The sequence below is a fragment of the Rhinolophus sinicus genome, linkage group LG02 (genome assembly GCF_036562045.2).
Source record: "Rhinolophus sinicus isolate RSC01 linkage group LG02, ASM3656204v1, whole genome shotgun sequence".
In the NCBI taxonomy this organism is placed as follows: domain Eukaryota; kingdom Metazoa; phylum Chordata; class Mammalia; order Chiroptera; family Rhinolophidae; genus Rhinolophus; species Rhinolophus sinicus.
In genome coordinates, this window is record NC_133752.1 from 174,395,740 (window position 1) to 174,406,025 (window position 10,286).

Below are 10,286 nucleotides of genomic sequence, written 5' to 3' on the forward strand. Positions count from 1 at the left end.
AACACTACATCTACAGGGTATCGCCAATCACAGTCTCCTGAAATTTAGCATCCCCCAGATTAGAAATCCACGTGCCCCTTCTAACTTTTCCACTCTGTTCTTGACACTACTGCCAGTTGATTGTCCTTTAGGTTTACAAAAAGTGTCCCCACCATTTAGTAAGTCACTACAGCCCACTGTGATCATAGATTTTACATTTCTACAGCTCCCTTTACACTTCACAAAGTGTTTTCCATTTGTTACCTCATTAGTTCAGTCCACATACCTGAAAGGTAGGCATAAGTACCTTTATGATGAATGAGGTCACTGACATGCGACAGATTAAAAAGAAGTTTCCCCAACATCCCATAGCTAGTAAGTGACCCATCCAGGATTCTAGTGTGTTCTTATCTTCAAACGCAGTGTATATACCGGTAGGCAGCAGTTGCCTATATCAGAAGATCACACTCCTCCTGTCTCTTTCCACAGCTGTCACCTCACATTGGCTCATCATTACTTTGTACTTCTATTACTACAAGTACGGTTGCCATCAAGATACTCAATGCATGCTATTTTAACTGAACAAGACAGTTGTTACATAGTAAAGCAGCGCTCAGCCAAATTGTTGTTAGTGTAATCCAACATATTAGTATTCACCATGCTTTTCATACCGTAAAAAGTTCCTTGTGGATTTATTTGACAGTAGAAATATAGTAATACTTTGATGTCCCAGAACTTTTCAAGTTACAAGTTACAAGCAAACCCTAATATCCAAATTCTTTCTTTCTGAGTCTCATTAGGACATTTACACATCCACAAAAAACACAAAATCATGCATTTGGGCATAGTTCAAGCTGGAATAATTCTTTAGCTTTTAGGTAAACTTCATTTCAGTACCCAAACTGATTCCTTATGACTTGGAAGCCTACGTGTTTTATACTATTCCCAAGATTCTGTAGCTATTGAGTTACCCATCCAGGATTCCATTCTGTTCTTTCCTCAAACACAGTGCATATACCATTAGGCTGCAGTTGCCTATATCAGAAGATCACACCTTTCTTATCTCTTTCAACAGCTGTCACCTCGCATCAGCTCACCATTACTTTGTACTTGTACTACTACAAGTATGGTTCCTATCAAGATACTCAATGCATGCTGTTTTAATTGAACAAGACAGTTGTCCTGTATTAAAACAGCGCTCAGCTGATTACTGTTAGTATAATCCAAATCAAAGAAGGCACGTGTCATGATAGCATATGAATTTTACCCTCACATAATGGGGAGTCATTCAGTAAGCAGAGGTGTTGCATCATCACAATTCTGTTTTAAGACAGTCACTAAGGCTGCTATTGAGGACCTCCGTTTCTTTCTAGTATCCTATGCATCATCCTGTCTTGCGTCACAGCATAGCCTCTCCCAGGGGCCTCCAAACCCACAAAGGCAGCTACCAAGAGTAGGTCACTTTCTGGCTTCTACTAGGCGGCTCCGGGTTGGGCACAAGCAGCAGCTGACCTGGGCCTGCCCCACAGCCCCTCCCAAGAGGCCCCAAATCCAACACACCTGGTGATCAGCTTCAGCAACACCAGAACAACACCCAATTAGCTCCACAAATGGCACGCCCAAGCCATGGACTGAGCAGACACCGGAGCCCTGCTACAGCCGATCCCACTCTGTGACGTCAGCCCACACACATCAGCTCATCTACTGTAGTCACAGCCAGTCGTCCTGAGCGTCCATTCCACACACTGATGCGCCAACAGCAATAAGGCTCAAGTACAACAGGAGGGCACACACCACCCACACGAGCTTCTGGAACTCCTGGCTCCGGTGACCAGGGAGACTGTACCACTGGACACACAGGACACCTGTTATATGAGCCAATGCTGCCAAGATGAGGAGAATTAGCAGATCTACATAATACATAGAAACACACACAGAGAGGCAGTGAAAAAACAAGAGAGAAAGAAACATTTCCCTAATGAAAGAACAGGATAAAACTCTAGAAAAAGAGGTAAACCAAATGGACACAAGCAATATACCAGATACAGAGTTCAAAATACTAGTTATAAGGATGCAAGATGAAATGAGGGGAAGAATCCATAAAGTAGGTAAAACTTCAACAGAGAGACAGCAAATATAAAAAAGACATAGAAATCCTTAAAAAAAAAAGTCTGAAATGAAAAATACAGTATTAAAATGAATAATTTATAGATGGAATCAGCAGCACATTTGGTGAAGCAGAGGTTCCAATAGTGATTTGGTAGACAAGGTAGCAGAAAACACCCAATCAGAACAGAAAAAAAATGAACATAAATAAAAAATAAATAAAACAGAAAATACTTTCAGGGATGTCTGGGACAATATCAAGTGTAACAACATTCGTAAGGCTATCGAAAGGAGAAGAAGGAGAGAGAGCACGAATTGAAAACCTAGTGGTTGTTGAGTTTCATGAGTTCTTTGAATATTTTGGAGATTAGTCCCTTATCGGAGGCACTGTTTGCAGAAATCTTCTGCCATTCAGTTGGTTGCCTCTTTATTTTGTCGATGGTTTCTTTTGCTGTGCAGAAGCTTTTAAGTTTCATATAGTGCCATTCGTTTATTTTAGCTTTTACTTCCCTTGCCTTTGAGTCAAATTCATAAAATGCTCTTTGAACCCAAGGTCCATAAGTTTAGTACCTATGTTTTTTTCTATGCAGTTTATTGTGTCAGGTCTTATGCTTAAGTCTTTGATCCATTTTGAATTAATTTTGGTACATGGTGACAGATAGCAGTGCAGTTTCATTCTTTCGCACGTGGCTATCCAATTCTCCCAGCACCACTTATTGAAGAGGCTGTCTTTCCTCTATTGGATGTTTTTAGCTTCTTTGTCAAAATTGTCTGTCCACATTTAAGTGGTTTTATTTCTGCGTTCTCAAGTCTATTCCGTTGGTCTCTGTGTCTGTTTTCCTGCCAAGACCATGCTGTTTTGATGATTGTAGCCCTGTACTACAAGCTAAAGTCAGGGCGTGTCTTACCTCTAGTATTGTTCTTTTTTCTTAAGATCGCTTTGGCTGTTCGGGGTCTTTTGTGGTTCCAAACAAATCTGATGATATTTTTGTTCTATTTCTTTAAAAATGCCATTGGGATTTTGATGGGGATTGCATTAAATCTGTATATTGCTTTGGGTAATATGGCCATTTGAACTATGTTGATTCTTCCAATCGATGAGCACGGAATGTCTTTCCATTTCTTTGTGCCTTCTTCAATTTCTTTCAGTCCGAATGGCTATCATCAGCAAGTCAAACACTAACAAGTGTTGGAGGCTGTGGAGAAAAAGGAACCCTCATACACTGTTGGTGGGAATGCAGTCTGGTGCAGCCGTTATGGAAGGCAGTGTGGAGGTTCCTCAAAAAATTATGAATAGAATTACCGTATGACCCAGGAATCCCTCTCCTGGGTATCTACCCCAAAAATCTGAGAACATTTATCCATAAAGACATGTGTGCTCCAGTGTTCACTGCAGCTTTGTTTACGGTGGCTAAGGCATGGAAACAACCAAAATGTCCTTCGATAGATGAATGGATAAAGAAGTTGTGGTACATATACACAATGGAATACTATTCGGCAGTAAGAAAAGGTGATATAGGAACATTTGTGACAACATGGATGGATCTTGAGAGTATAATGTTAAGCGAATAAGTCAGACAGAAAAAGCAGAGAATCACATGATTTCACTGATATGTGGTATATAAACCAAAAACAACAAAAGAACAAGACAAACAATGAGAAACAAAAACTCATAGACACAGACAATAGTTTAGAGGGTAAGGGGGTGGGGGTTGGGAGGAGAGGGTAAGGGGGATCAAATATATGGTGATGGAAGGAGAACTGACTCTGGGTGATGAACACACAATGGGATTTATACATGATGTAATACGGAATTGTACACCTGAAATCCATGTAATTTTACTAACAATTGTCACCGTAATAAATTAAAAAAAGGAAGAAAACCTATTGGAATGCATAATGATGGAAACCTTTCCTAACCTGGAGAAGGAAATAGACACACAAGCGTAGGAAACACAAAAGTTCCAAACAAAATGAACCCAAATAGGCCCACACCAAAACATATCATAATTAAAATTCCAAAGGGTTAGGACACGGAGAGAATATTAAAACCATCAAGAGAAAAGTAGTTAGTCATGTACAATGGAGATCGCATAAGATTGTCAGGTGATCTCTCAAGAGAAAATCTGCAGGTCAGAAGAGATTGGCAAGAAATATTGAAAGTGATGAAAAGCTATAATCTACAACCAAGATTACTATTACTGTATCTGGCAAGGCTCTCATTTAGAATCAATGGAGAGGTAAAGACTTGCCAGAGAAAAAGATGATGGCGTTCAGCACCAACAAACCAATATTACAAGAAATGTGAAACGACAACTTGAAAAAAGAACAAGACACAGAAGAAGAAGGAGGAGGAGGAGGAGGAGGAGAAAGAGGAGAATGAGAAGAAGAGAAGAAGGAAGAAAAGAAAGAGGAGGAGGAGGAGAAACAGGAGAATGAGGAGGAGGAGGAGGAGACGAAATACTAATAATAAAATGGCAATAATTACATCATTATAACAATTACTTTAAATACAAATACGTTACATGCTCCAGAGACGACCTAACGTGGCTGAATGGATAGGACTTCAAGACCCATATATATGACATCAAACTGAAACAGTTTTGCACAGCAATAGAAACCATCAACAAAATGAAAACACGACCGGACGATTGGGAGAAGATATTTGCCAATCATATATCAGAGAAAGGGTTGATATCCAAAACATATAAGGAACTCAGAAAACGTAACACCGAAAGACAAACAATGCAATTACAAAATCAGAAGAGTACCTGAAGAGACTTTTCTCCAAAGAGCTCACACAGATAGCCAAGAGACGTACAAAAACATGCTCAGTGCACTAATCATTAGAGCAATGCAAATTAAAAACACAATCAGCTATCACCACACAACTGTCTGAATTGCCATCATCAATAAATCAACAAACAACAAGTGTTGGTGAGGATGTGAAGGGAACCCCCCGTGCACTGTTGGTATGACCGCAAATCCGGCCAGCCACAATGGAAAACAATATGGAAGTTCCTCAAGATTTTGAAAATAGAACTACCATGTGGCACAGCAATCCCACTTCTGGGCTTTTCTCCACAGAAATCCAAAACACTCATTTGAAAACATGTATGCATCTGTATGGTCCTTGTCGCATTATTTACAATACTCCAGATAAAGAAGCAACCGAAGTATCCATCGTCTTGGATAAAAAAGAAGTGGTACATATATACAACAATATACTACTTGGCTGTAACAAAGAATAAAATCTTACCATTTATGACAACGTGGGTGGACCTAGAGGGTATTTTTCCAAGTGAAATAAGTCAGATAGAGAAACACAAACACCACATGATTTCACTTATTGGTGATACGTAAAAAAAATAAATAAACGTAGAAAAGAGAAACAAACTCATAGATGCAGAGAACTAACTGATCCTGGCATGATTCGAGGAGTGTTGGGGGATGCTTGAAAAGGTAAAAGGATTAAGAAGTACACACTGGCAGTTATAAAACAGTCATGTAGCTGTCAAGGACAGCACACAGAATACAGGAAATAACATTGTAATAACTAAGTATGGTGTCAGGGATTCCACACTAATCGGAGTACCAGTTTACACATTATATAAATGCCTAACCACTATGCTGTACGCCTGAGGCTGACATCATATTGAATGTCAACTGTAACAGAAATGAAACATTTTACATTTATAAAGAAAACTAAAAACTTTCTGAAGCTTGATATTCTATTACACGGTTTTTAAGAATCTCTGCTTTTGACCAGAGTAAAGAAAGCATCCTGTCTTTTGCAGACACGGATCCTTTCTTTACTTTGGTCAATGCATCATGGACAATGGGCATAGAATCTCACGGACATGTTTTTATAGGGAACAGACGAGAGCATCATCAGCTTTGGAGCCAAGTGCATTTGGATCAAACCCTCAACCTTCTCCCTGGCTACTGCAACACATGCTACCTAGACTGACTTGGTCTCCACTTCCTTATCTCTGAAGATGAGGATTCCCTTCCTTGCCAAGGCTATTCTGAGAAGTAAATGAGATCGTGCTTGTTACAGAATAGGTACTCAACAAGTGTTGATTTGACGATGGAGTATGTCAGAATATCAGTTGAAAGAAAATCTGTGTTGCTCTTGCTTATATGGGCCCAGGAGCCCACGTTATCAAATACCATCTAATCAAATATGCCATTAAAACACAAAACTTGAAAAAAAAATTCTCTGTTTTTCAAATTGGTTATTATTTTATGCAAAACATGTACTCTTCAATAACATGAAGACATTTAAATATATTCCCTATTTTACTATCACTATACATTTCCCAGCCCTTCTTTTTCTCAGCCCCCATCTTTGATACTTACTGAAGATAAAAAAACAACAACAAAACAATGCAGCGCCAAATGGTCACATGTTATAAAATGGTTCATGCTGAAGAATTTTCCATTACAAACATAAAACAATGATAGTTGGAACACTACTAAATTTTACAAGTAAATGCTAAAAAACTAAATTCAGAGTAAAAAAGTTAATTTCACAAAGGAGCACTTTACCTTGGTATCAACATCGACGAGCCGTTCCGCTGATACAGACCAGGAATCATTCTTGCAAGTTTCGCGGGAAACACTTTAGGGTCAAGACACACAACAAAAACAAGTGAGTTCATTTCTTGACAAAATCAACAACAACAAAGGGCGTAAAAGGTCAGCTATCTGCATATGAAATGAAGTTTCTTGATATGATTAAAATTTGTATGATGTGCTAGAAAAGCTATTAGTTACCTATTTCTGCCTCCACCACTCCCAACTCATGCAATATTTAATGAAGATACACTCTAAGTTTCTGTAACAAAGAATGACAGCCAATATGTTGGCAACACCTGAGAGTACCTTGTTTTCACCAAAAGTCCTGAAGGCTGAATTGAAACGCAACTAATAGCTGACATAACTGGAACCTGAACTGGGACAAAAGCGAGGACCTAAATCAAGGTAGAAAGATACACTGACCCTTCTCCATGGTCTGTCCCTGGTTCAAAGATTAATCTGCGTCAGTCAAAAATGGCAGTCTTGCTTTAACGTAGAAAGCAGTTATTAAATCGCGCCATTCATTCCTTTCACCCTGAAATACTACAATCAGTTCCCTGAAATGTGTGAAATATTTGCAAGTTACACGTACAACAGTCAAAGAACAAATATGTATGTTCTTAGCCTCCCCACTCCCAGACCACTTGTCCTCACAGCTTCCTGGCAATCTCCAACCTCCAAAACTTCAGCCTACGAAAGCACAGACTCCTGAAACAAGGATGGGCTCAAATGACCCACAGTAGGAGTTCTCCATTTCCCTGTTCCTGGAAAATAAGCTAAATGGAGCCTCGGTCATCCAGTCCTAACACAGGCATGTTACCACCGACCCAACTCCATTACTGTTTTCACAATCAGTCCTATCTCTGCCCAACCCTCCATATCCATGGGAAGGACATTAGCACATTGGGAAAAGAGGTGGAGGTGACGAGACACCTGCCTTGGGCGAGTGATCTATGTAGTTCAGCAATCTCCAGTGCCTTAGCACTCGAGGGACATAAGCCCCCTAAGTAAGCTGGGGTGCAGGTGGATGATTCCACATTCCTACTTGCTATTAAGAGAATGTTTCCAAGGGCTCAAATTAGTATAATGTGTTTTGATACAAAACTTACATTTTGCTACTTTTCCAATTTAGCAAACAAAAGCAGCAAGATTTTCAGGACGCTCTTGCACCCCTTATTTTAATCTGCTTTTTTAGACGATTACCAACATCCTGTGTCCTTCCTTCTTGTAATTTCTCTTTACCTTGTCATACCCTACTATTCTGATCTCTTTTCCCTTATCTGATCTCTAATCTCTGCTCTAAAAGCCTTATTCCTATCCCAACCTGTGTTGTTCCTCTTGAAACTTGGATTCAACTGCTAATTCCATTCTTATCTTCTTCCACTGCAGTCACTAGACCTTTCCATTATTAAAACACTCACCCAAATGATGATAAAGAAGGAAGTGTACTGGGCTTAGACACCTACACTTAATCTCATTTCATCACTCACTGTACTCAAATAAGTCACATAATCTCTTTGAGTTCAAACTCATGTGATCAACCACTTGACCAAAACATTAACGGCAGCATGAAGTACTAGGGGGTGTTTGAATAATTAATTGCTAACATCCCTTCAACACCTGGAATTCTATGGACTTTTGATTCTGTCTAGAAAAATGGAGAACACTTAGCTGGCAGAAGTGGAAAAAAGTAACAGAACAGCAACAAAAACCCCCCAAAAAGCAGAGACAATGGTAAAAAATCAAGAAAAGTCATGGAAGAAGGAAGAAAGACTCTGGAAAAAAAGAAAAAAACTTCCTTGGACAAGGGAAAGGTACCAGCCAGAAGGAAAACACAGGCTGAGACATCAGTAAGTAGAGAAATCAATTGGAAATATCATCTCAATTTGTGCTGCAGTAATGCAACATGATCTATACACACATGTTCTTCACTTACAGAACAACGATTCGTCCCAAGAAGGCTACATCGCATTATACCTGAAAACACCTGCCTGATTAGGTCTTGCTTATGCACAACCTGTGGTTCTGTGGCCACAGCGAACTGAGATCTGCCTTCAACACTGATGGTGAAAACAAGGTTCTCGAGACTGCTGCAATTGTGGAGTACATTAACACAAGAGCTTGCGCTCACTGGGCTTGGGAGGACACTTCTCAATCAGTGTTAACACGTCACTAAACGGGACTCTCTGAGTCCACCTGACTTGCACCTGTACCTTGAATCCAGACCTGTCCAGACACTTCTCAGTACAGGCTGAGGGACAAGAGAAGGGGCTTGGGAAGCCAAGCAGGCCGAAGGTCACATCACGGGTCAGCCACTTGTAACTATGGTACAGGGGTCAACTAATCCACCTCCCGGAACACACACGTCTAATGAATAAAAACCAGGCCGAACAGCACAGCTCCTTTGCGAAGTTACTGTGCCGACGACCTGAGAGAACCAATGTTAGGCACATAGTACAGGGCCTAATCCAGAGCAGAACACTCATTAAAGCTTACTGGCTTCTCTCTGCAGTCTCTTAGTTAACATGCAATTTTAGAAATCCATAAAATCCTACCTCCTCGCATTGTTGCATGTAGAACACTCATCCACTGTTAAAGAAAAAATTCAAATAAAGTGTAAATACACAACAGAAAAACACAGAATTTTGAAAGCGTCAGATTGAAGTGATGTAAAAACATTTCTTTGGGACAACCCCTGAAGGCTATAGTAGAATGAATAGTAATGATACTATTGGTCGGCAATTAATACATGCAGATCCTTTACATTTCTCCTATTTATATGTGTGTATATATATTTATATTTATATGTTCATACATATATACACACACATATATATGTATATGTATGTCCTTATGTATGTTTGTCTGTATTATATATTTATATCAAATGAAAGAAAAATAAACGGGATGTGCAAAAATTTGATAGCTGCAAGTCAAGTGCTACTTACAATGATTGTAATCCTAACCAGACCCATCAGAATTTATAGATGATGCAATACAGAATTGTACACCTGAAATCTATGTAATTTTACTAACAATTGTCACCCCAATAAATTTTAAAAATAAATTATAAAAAAAAGAAAATCAATCTTAAACAGGAGGTATTATCTATGAAAGGAGTACAAAAGTCATGTGAAAAACTAGAGAATAAAAAGTGGAGACAAGAATTATTAAACCTCAAAATTCATATAGTGACGAATGTGGTAGAAAAGAGTGAAGCAGAACACTATAAATTCTGGGATATTGAAGACTGAGCAAGACGGGATGTAGTAGAAAACATTTTTTAAATCTGTTTTTACAGGTTAATTCACTGATTACCATGCCTTAATTCATTTCACTGCAGATGACGTTTGGATATACGTATTGTACGTCATTCCCCTATTCCGTTCACAGCGGGTACTTTTTTATTTTCAGATTTCTGGAACTAAGGTGGGATTTGCCTCTCCTTCTTGATATTTCAGTTCCCATCACTATTATCACTCAGTTGATCTTTGAGAATCATTCTTTGTGGAAAATGATTTTATTTTTAAGGCCAGTTGATATAAAACGAGACTATTAGGAAATAAAGAAAAAGGGTGATTTAAAAATTGCACCATACTCTTAGATTATTAAGTCATATT

The 10,286-nt window shown here is 39.0% G+C and overlaps 1 protein-coding gene across 8 annotated transcripts in view; it reads left to right on the forward strand.

The window, feature by feature from the left end:
- LOC141570137 (uncharacterized) overlaps nt 1–10,286 on the forward strand; it is a 142,932-nt gene that overhangs the window by 29,877 nt on the left and 102,769 nt on the right. The gene's annotated exons all lie outside the window — the stretch shown is intronic.